The following is a 16,618-nucleotide window of genomic DNA, read 5'->3' as shown; positions in this document are numbered from 1 at the left end:
TCCGTCCTTCCTTTTCCAGCTCACTATATGACAACTAGACAGAAGGGCTGTCAGGCTGGGTGACCTCTGTTATATTAAGTCTAAGTTCAGGCTATTACTATGTAAGTGACTTATGCAATAGAGGTGGGAGTCTTTAATGGTAACACTGATCACAAGTGTCAGGCCCAGCAAATAACTCAGAGGTTTACCAGTCTCGAAAACAGCAAAACTTCAGGAAATGAGGTTTGATGTCTTTGCAAAGATTGTATCTACCAGCTGCTGCAAACACATTCATTGCATTCACTGAGTAAAGCCATCCAACAGCAAGCTGCTCTGTGAGTAGCAGAACTAGCATCACTGGCAGAACTAGCTTTTCTGGAGATTTGTGCCCCATGCCCTGACACACGCACACACATACACCCCTCCACTGGAGCCACCTCAGCTCTCCCCTCATGGCCTTTCCCCATCACGTTCCAGCCCTTTCCTTCCTCCCAGTTAAGACCCTCTGCTCCCACCTCACCCATGACTAGTTTGCCTAGGCCAGGTGCAGTGCATCCTTGGGATCGCTCACAACTACATTGATGCTAACCGGACAGCTTGTCATTGCCCATCACCACATGTGAGGACTGGGCTCTGTTTGACTTCTCCTCTGTGAGGCAATGCTTTGGGTTTCCCATCCGTGCACAACAGGAGCGACCAGCTTTCCTCAAACTACTACAGCTCCAGACTCTTTGATAACACAGTCCCTTGGAAAATGCAGCTGAAGCAGGCTAAAGGGTTCAAAGTCAGTTTATAGTGCAATAGCATATGCTGACCTGCCTTAGACAAATAAACTAAACCCAAATATCTACTGAGTAGCAGTGCAGTTCCCAGATAGCATAATGTCCTCAGATACACCTAATAAGATCAACGTTTTCAATCAACTTCAGAAGAGCTCTGTCCTAGATGGGTTTTTTTATCCAGAAAACATCCTGATCGCATGCACAAGTATCAGGACTTTAAGTTAAAATAGTGTATCTGAAGGTACAACAGTTTGTTTTAAAATATCTCAGGAAGAAATGGAACGTAGAACAAGTAGTTTTGTTTTTTTTTTTAGGAGCTGTCTGCTGAGAAGGACATGTCATTTTGCGGTCGTTTATGACTGAGTATTTATAAACAGAAATATGCGAGTCTGGCAACTATATGTATAGGGAGACTCTTTTAGGGAAGCTGGTATTCTGTGGTTTCATTGTGCTGGTGATTCATTTATACAGCTCAAGATGCTGGACCATAGCTGTGAAATTCCTAACTTGAAGAGCAGGCTATTCCCCATATGTGTCACTCGTTGCTCATCTCACTAGATCGCTATTTCCCGCACCAGGACTACATGTAGCTGCCTTGCAGCATTCAGGTGGATTTTGCTCCCTTAGGACATTCCAATAAAATAAACAAAATCTCAAGCAGTATTTAGCATTCTGGCACTTCCTTGCAACAGAGGCTTTCAAAAGGCCTCCACAAGCACGGTGTGTCTGTTCATTATCCCTAGTCCATGGAAGGGGAAATGGAAATTCAGGCACCATGGAGTGGGGATAAGACCATTTCTGTAAGGGACAGTTAAGGTGTCAGCTTTTTCTAGCAACTCTCGTGTTCTATTGTCTGTCCTGGAGGAACTCACCCAAGTGGCTTTGTGGCTGATGACGTTTGGCATGTAGGAACTGCACTCACATGGACTTTGCTGTTTATTCTATTACTCTGTTTGGCTGAGCCAGCTTCACGCGATTAAAAATAGGAGAAAATTTCTCTGGTTCACATAAGAATAAGGTGGCGAGGCATTAAGAAATATTGAATGTTGAAAGCTAACTGGCAAGCAGATGCAAAGTAAACCACAACTATTGCACCAACACATGTTCTTGGGCTTACTGATACAGGCAAACCTGGTTTTAATAATTTATAATGTCCTTGTGCACAGTTCCCACATGGTCTCTTGGGAAGCACTGAAATGGAGAGGGAAGAAAAGAAGCTATCCAACTCTGAGAATCACCAAATAGGTGGGACAGAAAGAGAAAGACTAAACAGAGGAATTAGCCCAATGCACAACAAATGTTGAGAATACAGGAATTTGCATGCTTATCCAGAGAAATAATGCTGTCATATAGCAGTTGTATATGACTGACTTGGAGAAACGGGAGGAGATGGGCCAAGAGATATACACTTTGTCATGAGAGAGTGCTCATTTGGCCGGAGTAGTAACAGCTTGATTACAGATTGCCTCGTTGCTATGGGCTCCTGGGATTTCCACAGACCCTTTCACTGCACAAGAAACCAGGCAGGCTGTGAAGAGCAATTACACTATCAAGAGCTAGAAGGGGCATGGAGGCGGAGACCCTCACTGTGGAAGTCAACAGGCTGCAAGGGACAAAGTAATGGCTAAAAGGCCCAGATCCAGCAGCAATGAGGCCAAAACTACTTGAAGCAACAAAAAGTGCCTCACTTGCCCTCACCACAAATGGCATTTGGGTTGACAAGGGGACTCTCCCTGCATCGGTCATACATGATCTAAACCTCACACCCAGGTTTGCAATACCTGCCTGGGACACTGGAAGGTCTTTATGTTGCCCACTAGCGCTGCACACAGACTGCCAGCAGCAGATTTAATTGTCTTTGTGCAGATATGCAGCCATAGACAGATGAAATAAAGAAATTGTTTCTAAATAAGTGTGATTTGCTGGCTTTTTATTTAAGGGAGAAAATCATCCTTGGGCACAGTCTACGTGACGTGATGCAATGTTGACAAGCAGTGAAAGAGGACTGTTGCAAAGCTAAGTTTGTTGAAAGTTGTAGAGGTAAAATGATATCTCTGTCCCTATATACTGAACTGGAGAGGGTATTCTAAATTGTTATTGACAGTCTTACAATAACCGCATCCGAACGCCTGTTTAAAATTACAGTAAAAATGAAAAAAGATGTCTTACTGCCCTTCTTTCTCCCATGGATAAAACTATGTATAGAAACACTGAATTTTCTTTATGGTGTGTCAAGCAGTGGCTTCACTAGTGTAAAGCCGCAGATGCTGATACCATTATATCTTGCGTGTACTTCTTTGCAGATCTGCAGATGATCTGACAAAGCAGGTGGACCACAACTTGCAGCTCAGCTTGAGCACTTCCCCAAGCTACCAGACACCCCTACTGCTTGTACGGAGTAAGCCTGCAGCATATGTTCTACCATGCCTCAGTGCAGGGCTTTAGGCAAAGCTGCAGCATGGCCATGGTTACTCACCGTGTCAGGGCTGACGGGGAGCTAAGGATGCCAGGGAGAACAGCGAGCAGACATTTCCCACAGCTATGGCATTTTCTCAGACCGCAGGCAATGAGTCAGTTTGGGCACTAGGGACATGCTAGAAAAAAAGTGAGCCTGAGATTGCTGAGTAGCTTTTCTTTTTTGACTCCTTCCACTTCCAAAATCTCAGTGTTTGCTTGCAATCATGATCTGTCTTCTTATATATGAAGCAACATAATGTGCTCTGTGGTTTTGCATGTGAAAAGTGTAAAGGGATTTAAAAACACAGCAGTGATTACAAAAAGCCCATGATAACAGCAGACGGGAGGAACTGTGTCCAGTTGAGGAGCATGAAGTCGTATAGAGTTACATGAGCCAAAACAACAGGGATAACATAAAATTTCTAAATCAGTTATGGTGCTTGGCTTAAACAGTCAACCCATCAAACAGGGATTCCAGAAGCAAAGAGAAAAACAGGTGACAAAAAGATGTTTGTTCATAATAGCCTTTTTGTTAGCTGAACTTAAAATTAATTGGTAATAAGTAACTTCATAGCTATGAAAAACAGTGACAAATATATTTCCTATGATTAGGGAAAATTAAGCTGGTGTGGATCTTACATTACTGCAAGTGGACTCTAACATTAACCATTCATTTTTTATTACATACTTATTACATATCATACATATGAATGAAGTCTTTTTCTCACCAAGAAGATAATTTGTTTAATGCAGGCAGTAAATCTCCTCTTTTATCTTGGTTTTACTATCCTTCTGACACACATGTATATTTCACATACTTGTTTTAAGAAGCAGGAGTAAGAAACACACTTAGTAGATACCCATGGTATTTTTCCTACTCCGTTACCTCAATGTGTAATTCATTATTACAGGACTTAGGAAGAGGAGAGGCTGGGCTGAAGGACATGGTGCAAAGCACATGAAAGTGCATATGATGTAGAAATCAAGACACCAAAGTTTCAGTTGTACTTGGCATTCTTCCTTAGTATTTGTCCTATGTTTAGTGACATGATGGTCAGCAATTCCAACTGGCGTGAAGAGTTGCTTGAGATAAAAAAAAGAGAAGATAGACTTGTTCTGGACCAGTGATATAATAGAAGAGGGAGTTACAAATAAATGAATAACAAATAAAGAGATGCAACAGATACTGCTTCTCAGTGGTGGTGGAGGAGGAACCAGTGTATTTGCAAACAGGAATTAGGATAAATCAAGCCAGTTCTGGAGAAAAAGAGCCAATCCCATCATTGCCATCGTCCTCCTAAAAAAGAAATGCAAGAGCAACCTAAAGCGATGCTGTAAGATCACAGTTGCTTGCAATAAAGATGAGGTAGGCTTAGTCTTTCTTTTTATCTTGTATTTGTCTGTTCAGTTGGTGCACATACACTGTAAAGAACTGAAGAAAGTATGATTTTGTACCATTCATTCAGGTTAATGAGCACATAAGAACCAGTTACCAACAGCTGAGCTTGGAGGGTTTTGCATAATTCGTAATGGCTGACCACCTAGTGGGAGTACAAATACACTTGGAGCAGTAAAGCTAATATTAGGAGGATTTCAGCCTTCAAGTGCACTGAGTAAAGCCTTTCTCCAGTACATGATGCTCTGTACTGGCTGAAAAGGGAACTCATCATTTCAGTAAGTGGTTTTTAAAGACTTTGGGAGGATTTTACACATGTTGGGAAGTAAAGACAATATCTAATGTTTTTTGTTTAAATCATTGTTATCATTTCCATTTTAAAAGAAAAAGAAGGGATTTGAACAACAGTATTGCCTTACTATGCAAATTTTCCTTAATCAGAAGCTGGAAGAGCATTAAGTAGAGAGAACCCAAGATGAGGGTTTACCATTCACAGGAAAATTTGGGTAACTTTAATGGAAGATTCCAAGAAAGTAATGTTATTTTCCTTCAAAGTATCCCTGGATTAAGAGGTTTCTTCCCAACAAAACTGAGATCCCTGCTGGTCTTTCTGGCTGTAGCTTCCAGGATCTGTTATCTCAGGGACATTTGTTTCACTGAGGACCCAGCAGAACCCTGCTGGGATGAGAGCAGCTCATCAAACCTGATCTCATCAGGACAGCTCATCGAACTTGATCTTCTTATAAGTGCTGAGCCATTCCCCTTTTCTTCACAGAAAGCTGAAAGATCTCAGGACCTTTACAAGTTACTATGTTGATTAATGTACAAATTTTTGTGAATAGGCTTCCCAGGGAGAATGTTTTCGGCAGGATGTATGAATAATTGATACTGCTCTTGGCTTGATACCATAGTTATGGGAACAAAAGAAAAAATGGGGAACTGAATTTAACCATCTAATACCATAATGATATGGCAGCATTGTCTGGAACCTTTAACCCTCGTTGACTCCCTTGAAGTTGCAACTGGCCGTCTCTGCACATCAAAGACACAGCACTCAGCAATAGAGTATGTTGCCGCTTTTTGGTGGTTCAAAGCTGCTGCCTGTTTCATGATGTGTTTATGAAACTGGCCTGAGATGAGAGGGTTGTAATTACATGTTCCATGCAGAAGACACAGGATCTTTTGCTGGGTTTTAAATATCCAAGAGAAATCCTGGAGATAAGTAAGAAGGCACATACTCCTAAAAATTACCATACTCCAGTGGTAATTTTTAGACTCATTAGAAACTCTCTTTTGATATGTCGACAGAAACAAAGAGAAAGAAATAAGAAAATTAGAGGCATGTATGTATCCATACATGGAGAAATATAGAGACTCCCACCTGCTGAGAGGAAAGGGTTGTAGCCCAATTGCAAAAGTCCCCAAAAGAAGGGTGGAAATGAAAGCCCTGCAGGGTTTCCATTCCTGCTCTGCTTTCTGTTATTTCATTGCCCCATGCAAAGTGGAATAGCTGCAGGATATTGCCTGTGCTCGCCAGGGGACATGAGGGTAATCTGGCCAAAACTGTTGAGTGTAAGCTGGCAAATGTTTGTGGAAACTCAAAACTACTTTATGGCAAGACACCAGCCAGAAATGGTTATTAATAACACAGCTAATAGGATTTTAGTGAAGTTTACATATCTAGTGAGAACCCGAACATGACATTAAAAAGTATTTATTTTATATAGTTCTGCAACATTAAAACATTCAGTAGCAGCAGCGGTTTGTCATTTTAAATCAAAATCCATTAATGAGCTTGCTGGCGATACCATGTTTATTAGATGCTGACAGCCTCTTGCAGGGCTCCAGCAGTCAGGCATTCATGGGGCCATCAGAATTAGGATGCCACCCTCCAGACCTTGCTCAGACCACTTGTTTCTTTGTCTTAGGATAAATTTACTTCTTCACTTTCTGGAATCACAGCTGTAATAGAAGAGAATGATTTTTCTAGTATATCCTCAAATCATCAAATTATTCTTATTTCTGCAGGCTTGGTGGAACAGAGGAAAAGTGTGAAATTTTCTGGCGCTGCGGTCTGCTAAAGGGAGATATGCAGTGTTTGCTTAACAATGTAAACAGCCACCAGTTTTAATACTCCACTTAAATGAGCGTTTCAAAACCTTGTAATGTTGTAATAAAGAAAAATGCCCGGCAGAACTGGTCCTTGAGGCTGTGCTTTCTGAGAAGATGAAGAAACAGCACCTTGAGGAAAGGATTCTGAGAATGTGCCAGATTGGATGTTTTTGTAAGAGGGGTTTTCATCAGAATTTGGTGCACAGGAGGAATAATGAACTAAAGAGGTTGCACTTTCAACAGGGCTTATGCCTGACTCAGGATGAGTAAATTCAGGTTGCTTTGGGTTCGGCTGTTTCGTGTTCAATAAATAAAATGCAGGGTTTGCAAAGCCTGTAGTATTTTATGCACATTATCAAGCCCCTTTCAGAAACAGATCTTTCTAGACAGGGAACAAGTTTACCTCCAGCAAAGTGGATGTAAATTCATCTGCACTCTGAGCCAAGCTACTGCTGTGGCTCTGACGCATGTTCTTGTCCAACTCTTAAACTGCTCTCCTCCATAACTCTCACCTTTCGGTAGACCTCTGTCCTTCCAGCACCCTTATCAGTCATCCCCAGGCTGTTATAACCAGCTCACATATTTAGATGGGGGACTTCATTATCCTTTCCTACTGAAAGAAGCTGTATTTTGTTCAGAGGTAAGTGTCCTACTGATACAGACACAGTAAAAGGTAAATCATGAGCAGAAGTAGGGACAGAACACAGAAAACAGACAGTGCACATAGTGGCACAAATGCAGGAGAGGCTGTTACCACAGGAACTGCATCACTGTAGAGAGGCCTCTGTCATGTACCTGGTTCATTCATGAAGGCTGTCCACATCACAGCCGGCACCTCTCATGATACGAAGATGTTTCTTGCAATGTTCAGCCTTGATCACAAGACCCTCTCTTTACTTTTCTGTCCTGCAAATGCATGCTTCATTGCATGCACACCTACACCTATGTACACACGGCAGCTTACTCAGGAAATAGTTAACTCTTTTGCTAGTAAAAGGCTTTATAAGCCAAGAACAAAAAGTGTTCTGGACCTTTGGGGCATCAGGAGAAAAAGCAACACATAAACATATGGAGAAAAGCTTCTTAATAAACAAAGTAATGGGTCTAAAGATGCTATGACCCTTCACAGGCCATCCAACAGTCAGGGATCAGGGCTTGCAGCATCACAGAGAGATACGCACGACAGCTAGGGAATCTGAAACCACAAGAATGACAGAGCAGCCACAGTAGGGCAGACTGAAAGTCCACATAGCTGCATATCTGATCTTGACAATGACCTGCAACCAATGCCTAAGGGGAAGTAAGAACCTGGCACATGTAGTACCAATTTTCCCCCTTGTGTTTTCTGGCAACCAGCAATTAAAGTCTTTCAGAGCCTCCAGAAAGGACTGATTGCACACCACCTGGCTTCCGTGAATCTGGAATACCTCCAGCCTCTAGCCCTGATCATATCCTCCAACTGCCAAGTCTCCTCTGATCTATCAAGTATTTAACCTTGTTGTAGGGGACACAGCTCTGGGTCCTCTGGCATTCTTGCTGCCCGTGTGTGCAGATAATTTTATACCCCACTTGAGGTAGGGCAGGAGAACTACAAATATGTGTAATATGAACTTCATAAGTTCTGTAACAATATTATCTATTGTGCCCTTTATTCTCCTCCTACCAGTTGAATCCAGCACCATGCAGCCCCAGAAGTCCAGACAGGTCTAGTCACGAACAACTTCCCATTTGCCACTTAGACTTGGTGCTGGGCAGAGGTGTTTTATGCTGGCATTGCACATTCCCCTGTCATGCACCATCATCATCTGCCAAGGGGGTTAGCAAACAATGGGCAGCAAATTTGCAAAGAGCAAAGTCTACGTGCAGGAGTTCTCATGTTCGCAGCAAGCTCTTTCCACAGCCCAAGGCAAGTGGCTTTTGATGTAGTGGAGGTCTTTCCCTGCCATGCCATCCCTCTGACCCCCAGCACTGCACCCCTGTGCCTGCTTTTGGTTGACCTGTCTCCAGAGACAGGACTAGCTGATGGCTTATATATTTCTCATTACCTTCAGATTCAGCTACTCACTGGTCCTCTGTTTATATGTAAAGACTGTAAAGACCACAAAGTACATTGAGGGTCCCTCCATGCAAGGAGGGAGTGTTTTAAAAAGGCAGCCATTTGCAGGAGCAGTGGAGTTGCAGGAATGACACCAGTGGGCCCAAGATATCCTGCACTTTCTAGGGCACTGTGCAGAACATGCAGAGCTTTTCTGAAAACATCTGGGATGGCGCTGGAGCAACCCTTTGCTGGATGACTGACCAGAACACACAGCAGTTATTGGCAATCCGTGTTCATATGGGGCACAGTGAAATGAAACCTATGGACATTAATTGCAGAACAGAATGTACTGTACATGCGCTACTCATGCAACCATATGGACCTCCAGCACAAATGTGGAGCTGAAAATGTAGATATGCCCCTGAGATCAACCTCATGTTTGAAGACAATTCAGCCCTTGCATCCATTTCATGCCAAAACTCATGCTTTGCACTGTGGCTCATGAAGTTGTAGATGTCAGGATTTCCAGGTGAGTGAGGTAGCTGCAAGGTACCCAGAGTTCACTGTACAAAAAGCAACCTATTACTACTCAAGTAATAGGAAGACATGCTTGTGAAATAAGACCCTGTGACTGTGTTTACTTAAGCAACATCTCCGTGCAAGTGTTCATTGATCTGTTGTCCCCGGGGGCTGTCCCAGATTGCGTGTGGCCTGCCCTGTTCCGGAAGAATTGCCACACATCGAGAGGCTTTGTCTTGCTTCCTCTTTATGAGTTTGATTTTGATAAGTTTGCTGCTCACTTGACAACAAAAAACTCACCCTGGTTGAACTAGTCCGGTTTTCAGCTGGAGCAAGTCAGCAGTGCTGGGGAACCAAACGAGAGGAAGGCACACGCGAACAAGTAGAATTTGCTTCTGGATATATGTCCTGGAACATGCCAAGATAAATGGCCATTGTAATCACTGACATCTTACAGTTTAATATGGCCGGTTGATGTGGCTTGCAGGACATCAGTTATGACTAATGTTACCTACATGTTTTTATTCCTAATAAATAAGTCAAGGATTTTGTTCCACATTGTGGGATGCTCCCAAGCTATATTTCTCTGATTTTGTTGGATGTGGGAGGTGTTTCCTTTTGATGGCCTTAGTTGTCACTGCCCTCTGCACCAAAGTACTGAGAGATACAACATGGCAGTTCATGTGAATGGCAGGCACATCAATATTGTCCTAAATATGACCAAGAGCTCTTGTTAGCTAGGCTGGTGGGAAGCATGACCTGCTCAACATAACAAGGTATCAAAGCTGAATGTTGTGGGCTTTTACAAAAGTTATACAGTGAGTTTCCTATAAAACATTTCTTTCCAGCAGTTGAAGGAATATAATATTCTGTGATTCCTGTTGGTAAGGTTGTGAATATTGAATCAGTGAATACCGAACCTGTGTTATGAACGCCAGTACAGCAGGGAAGGCAGCTGCAGAAGTGGACACACGGTGCGATTTGTCACATCAATATTTCACTTACCTCTCCTTTCAGCCCTGACTCTTCACTCTTCTTTTGTTTCTTTGTGGGGCTTTTTGCTATTTTTTAAATGGACTGTTCCCTCTGCTTTGTCAAGTTTGAATATGTGATACAAAATTAATGTTTTCTAATGCATGTTCTTGTACTTTTTTGGTCCGCTGCCAGTTTTCTTTTAGTGAAAGATTTAATCAACATTTCAGCAAGAAGAACCCATGTATAATTTTTGCCTGGCTCCAAAAATAACAGTTCCCTTCCCCATCTGTGATACACAATAAATATTCATTTTATCATGTATCCAGAGGTTTCACAGCAGCACTAGAGACTGAAACAATTTGAAATATTTTCCCATTTGAATATTAAAGAAAAAACACACATTTTACACCAAACATGGCACTAGCTATTTCAGAAACAACAAAAAATAATCTAGGTTTCCTAAAGGTTTTCACTGATCTTTTTTTATTCTACAAGGTTAGTAGTGCTCAGTTAAAGTACATTCTTCTCCCTCAGCTCCTACAGAATATCTTAGTATCTACCAAAAAGACAGCTGGTACCCATCTGCCTATGCACAATGGCACTTTTACACTGCTAACTTAAGTAGCTCTGTTTTTAGCTGCTTGTTCTCTCCTCTCCTTTCACACATCACACACTGTTCACTTCAAGGATGCCATACTTTCTTTAAATATATCTCAAATACATCACTTTTAAAAAATTATTCCCAACAGTGATGAAATAAATAAGTTTCAGTCCATCAGTTTAATTCCCAACACACCAGCACAGACTTGGGGGTGAAATAAGTCCATTCACGTAACCACACACTCACACAACCTTCTGCAAAAAAAATCTCTTAAATAGACATGACCCAAATGGGAAGATATGGCCTAAATAACCTCAAACCTAAGAACTGACAAAATCTGAATCTGACCCTGACTTAGGACAAACTGTCTCAGTATTGCACTAGTCAAAGGGGGAAATCTCAGTCAATCATGGCCAAACCAGTTTGTTCAAGTCCAGCTCTTGATGTGCAGCCTAAACAATTCAGACTCATTCTCTCAATGAGGAAGAGTCTAGGTCTCTAGACAGGGTTTATTTTGGCAGCATTTTCATTTCCCTGCAATATCTTTTAAATATCATAAGTAAGCTTAATATAAGTTTTCTTGCAAGAAAAAAGGCAGTCTAAAGCTATAAAAAGTAAAGCAATGTTAAAAGTGCAATGTATCTATGTGAAAAGCTACTGACATTTACACTTGTGCTATTTTAAGATTAACCTGTGAAATTATACACTCACATTTTTACATTAGTTGAGAAATGTCATGCTAATTACTACACCTAGAGATCAAAGACTCAACAGGCAACAAAATGCAAGATCATTGTAGCTCAAGGGGACCCGTCTGGTAAATGATAGCAAAATGGACTACAAACAATCTGCTTCAAATCATGAAGAAATCCAACTACCAATGCATTCTGCCCAAAGCAGGAAGGATAATATTAAGGTCCTTTCCAAACCTAACTGTTCTATGATTCTATAATTGGCCAGTGTTTGGGTGCCGTAGCATGGTGTGAACAGCACATCAAGTCAATACGTCAAGAGCTTGCCTGCTCTCCTCAGCAAAATTAGGCACCATGCCTTTCCCAACTGGATGGATCTGACACTCAAATTGTACTCAACTGAAGTAGGATGAAGCTTCTAAGTATATTGAAGTGAGAATTTTAATCTCTTCACAGAAGGAGACACCAAAATAGGTTCCTAACACATTTAAATGATAGCACTTATACAAAATCTTTGGGTTTTTCTGAAGAAACAGAAAGAAGAATCTAAAGGAGCAATTAAGAGGATGTCTCCGGTATCACTCAATGTCTATTTTAGAGGCTGTTCCCCACCAGCTTCTGCAGGCAATATTAACCCACCAATCTCAGACAAGCATGAAGGGGAAAATAAGGAGCCACAAGTGAGTTTGCGTGGTTAACAGCTCTCTCTCTCTGGAAATTTTCTGCCATGATACATCTTAAAAACATACAGTAAGGAGATAACGACATTCCATCTAAGGGGCTAAGACTGTAAATTTAAAATGTACTGTATTTCTACGGGAAAAGGATTGTTCCCTTCTATCCATTAGTAGGAATTTACCTGAACTAATGATCAAAGCAGCAGTACAGCAGTACAGTACTTCTAAGATCCTTCCAGGAAAACCCTTCCTACTTTAGGAAAACCACAACAGAAATGCCAAGTGCTAGAGTTAATTGAACTACTTTTTACCTGAGGGTAAATGAAATTTTGTTTTTCTTGGAGGCCTTTTTAGAGTAGGCTTAAATGTTAAAGTTTTATGACTGTGAGAATAAATACAATCAACATAAAATCTTTCCAAGATGAGATTGACAGCCTCTTCATATATACCTGCATCCTATGAACACCATACACACCGATAACAAAGCCACCAGCCCCAAGCAACTCTCAATCTCCATGGCCTGTGTGAAAACTCTTAGTGTGAAATAGCAATGAAACTTTCTTTACCTGAGACGTGAACCTCTCTAGACTGTGGCATGAAGTTGGCTGTCTTAATGTGCTCATCAAAAACAAACAAACAAAAAAAAAAAAGTGGAAAAAAAAATAATGTGAAATATTTGCAACAGGCAGAGAGATCAAGATCCTGCAAGAAGCAGAATTTGTGTGTCATGATTAGAAGTATTTACATGAACAGCATCAATGTTACACACCTGACAAAGATACAGGCTTTTTAGGTTTTTAATCTCTGACCCATTATAACCTCAAAAACAATATTTACTGCCACTGCTTCTGCAAACTTTAGATTTTTGAGCATCTTCCAACCTATTCTCATTGCACAAAACTCCCACAAGAACGTATCCTGTGTGCCAGCAAGCAGTTAGCATCCGTGCTCAGTGGTATGAGTTCAATCCAGATCTTAATGGAAGGCAACTTGACGCACTTTTCTGATGGTCACCTCTTCTTGAGAATGGTGGTTCCTGGAGTGAGATTGGAACGTGCAAAATGAGCTTGCTTGATAGCATCGTATTTCAAATCCAAAGGAAGTTCTAGGCCTTTGCATTTGGTGTTAGAGAAATGTTGGCACTGACAACTCTTTCCAAAGTAGCTGAAGACAGCTATTACAAAACTTCATTAGTCAAGCCTCAGAGTTACCACAGTCAACTTGAAACCAAGTCATGTATGTGAAATTATAGCATTTGCTGATACACATTTTGCAAGCAGATGGCCAATTTAGAAGCAAGATTTGGATTCAAAACCTCTTAGAATCGTGGAATCATTTAGAGTGGAAAAGACCCTTAAGAGCATCAAGTTCAACTGTAAGCCTCATACTGCCAAGTCCAACAGTAAACCATGTCCCTAATCACCATGTATAGATGTCTGATGCTGAGCAAATACTCCAGCTGCAGTTTGTTGGATGGGTCCTCCTGTTTCTGCAGCGCTTAATGTCTGCTGGCATCTGCAAGGTGCCTGCCAAGACAATGCTGCATGTAAACATTCTGCCTCCAGCTGGTATGTCTTTGACCTGGATTTGGAAGAGTGACCACAATGTGAAACTAATCAATCCACATAAAACCAAATACATCCATATTTGTATTATCTGGTCCATCCAGTCTCTGCCTCTTGCAAAAAGTATCTTCCTAAAAGGACAGGTTTGAATGCAGTCTGGTATTTAACCTACAGAGTAACAACAAAACTCCCACAGGCAAGAGGGAAACGTATTCTGCAGCTTCATCCCTTCATGAAAATACTCTGTTATTTGCACAAATTTCCATATTAGCCCAAAGCTGCTTAATTAAAAAGTAGAGTGTCTTCCCATCTTGGACAGTTTGCACAGGGATGTATGCATAGTTAGTTACATGCTGCAGTGCAGAAAAGCGATTCCAGTACCACTCAGTCACGTCTTTGCTATAAGTAACAATAGCTGCTGAAATCCACTTCAAAAATCTCCAGGATGTTGCTTTAAGCCATTACGTTGCAAGAGAAACATTGCTTTGGGCAGAAACAGATGTATTATAGCTACATAGGAAAGGAAGGAAGGACAGATAGCAGAAAAAAGAAGCAGAAAAAAGGATGAGGGAATGAGACTAATAACACATCCCCAAATAAGATTGAATTTAAAGCTGCTGCAGCAATACAAGCCTTTCAAACTTCTGAGAAGTTAATGAGTCCTGTAGGCCCTAAGGGCATGGTCGCCAGAGGGAAGAAAGCTGCTTTTCCTGCAGCAGATGCAGCCAGGTGTGGGATGATCCTAAAGAACAGGTCTCACTGAGCAGTGGGATCTGCTGCAGGGAGCTTCCCCCAGCTGGTGGCACACAGCTTGGCAAGCCCCAAGGTGCACCACTGTGTGTAAAGCCTCACCAGCCTCCCCAGACTCTGCGTCCTCTGGCTATGGGCCAGCATCCAACCGCAGCTCCACTGACATGCAGTCCCTGGTGTCTCTGCTCCCTCTTCATGGGATGTTAACATTGGAACTTGAGCTCTTGCATATTTGGCCTCAGCATGCAAACATCTCCAGACACTGGGAAATCACGTCTTTCTCCACCAAGTGCTGTTATCACAAAGGAATGGGAAGAAAGAAGACCTTGGAGCCATTTTAGCCATTTCAGCAACAGAAATGAGAACAAAACACTCTCTATGACTAGAAATAAAACCGAAGCCAAAACAGTTGGTTGTATTTTTAGAAGTGGGGCAAAAAGAGATCGACAGTTTCACTTTGTTAATTTTCTTGACCTCTTGCTCTTTTTTCCTGCTCTCTGTGGTGGAGCTGCCAGGGGGAACAGCCAGCCGGGGATGTCTCTGGGGTTGTCTGCTCTCTTGCCTAGGTGCATACAGGAGCTCACAGATGGGTTTGGAAGTAGCTCCAATGAATGGCTCTTGAAAAGCCCCCAAGCAGAATAGATGGAAAAATCTATTTTGCACTTTTTTTCACAAAAGAAAGGTCAAGGTATGCACCTTGCCCTTTCAGACAGAAGACACATGTTTACAGGCAGCAAATAAATCATCTTCCAAATACAAGCTAGAGAAACAGGCAACAGAAATCAGGGCCCCATTGTAGACGCTGGATTTATAGTATGGTGCAATCACCCCTTTTTCCTCGTTTTCAGCCTAAACCTCCCTTTGTCCTTCTAGGCACATGTTTTCCCTTAGGAAACAACCAGCTTATCTCCTCTCTAATTTACAGTCACCTACCACAAGCCCTCTTTTCCCTCAGTGACTTAGAAACATGGCTGGTTGAACTGAAAGGACTTGTTCTCTGCTTGTGTTTAGTGCACTTGAGGAAGGGTTTGTGTGCTTGGCAGAGTCTCTGAGTTGCTATTGCTTCCAACCCAAATCTTAACAAAAACTATCGCTCTGAGGCACCTACCCAAAACATGTGCAACTGGCACTTGTTTGTCCATGAGTCTACTGCTGAGACCTGTGGGTGCTGTGGCATGAAGACAGAGTACTTAGTTTAGTTGATACACTCTGAAATACTTCATCAGTGCCATAAAGTTTATAAAGCATTTATCTGTCAGCAGCTTCTCTCACTCAGCGCATGTGGTTTTATAGATACACCCAACTCCTCAGAAAACATAAATGTAACCCGATGCAACACATTTCCTTCGGAGACAAACTTTATGAGCTGGACCATGAAAGAAGTTGTCTGTTCAATAATCACCACATATAGGGATGATGGATATGGGGAGCAACATGAAAATACCTTTAAAATTCAAATTACAGTTAACATGCTGACATCTCGGTGGTTGCTACAGCAAGCAAAATATTACAGTTATTAGAAGTGAAGGAATTCGTTTTGACCAAATACTGCAATGTTTCACTTTGACTTTTCTGAAACAAAATGCTTTTTAAATTCTCTTCATTAAAAAAGTCCAACTTTTTGTTCCTTACTTCAAGTTAGGATAGCAGGAAAAAAAGATTGCTTCTAATGTAACCCTCCCTCACTTTACAGGAATGTAGAGAAGTTCATTAGTATTTGTGAACTGTGCTAAGTTGTTTTAATTTATGAGAAAATGAGCACTTTGGATGACACCAAGCAAGATATACATAAGGCTCAGAACTAATTAATGAGGCTAAAGAGAGTTTTCGAGCACTCCCATGAGGACCATCTGTTGTAGAGGGAGTATGGCACTTCGAGAGAAGTCTATAAATGTAGTTAAATGCTGAGCAGTAGTAAGAGGTGTCTGGGTGAAGTTTAAGTCAGGAACATTAAACCCTGCTATTTTCCAATTTTTCAGCTTGCTTTTTTTTTTTTTTATCCTTTTTCTGAAGGTTGAAGGTTTGTATTACAGCATCAACTGGTTAAGTTACGCAAGGCAGTACACAAACACATG

Source organism: Strigops habroptila, chromosome 2 (genome assembly GCF_004027225.2).
Source record: "Strigops habroptila isolate Jane chromosome 2, bStrHab1.2.pri, whole genome shotgun sequence".
In the NCBI taxonomy this organism is placed as follows: Eukaryota; Metazoa; Chordata; class Aves; order Psittaciformes; family Psittacidae; genus Strigops; species Strigops habroptila.
Note: the sequence above shows the minus strand (reverse complement) of the source record.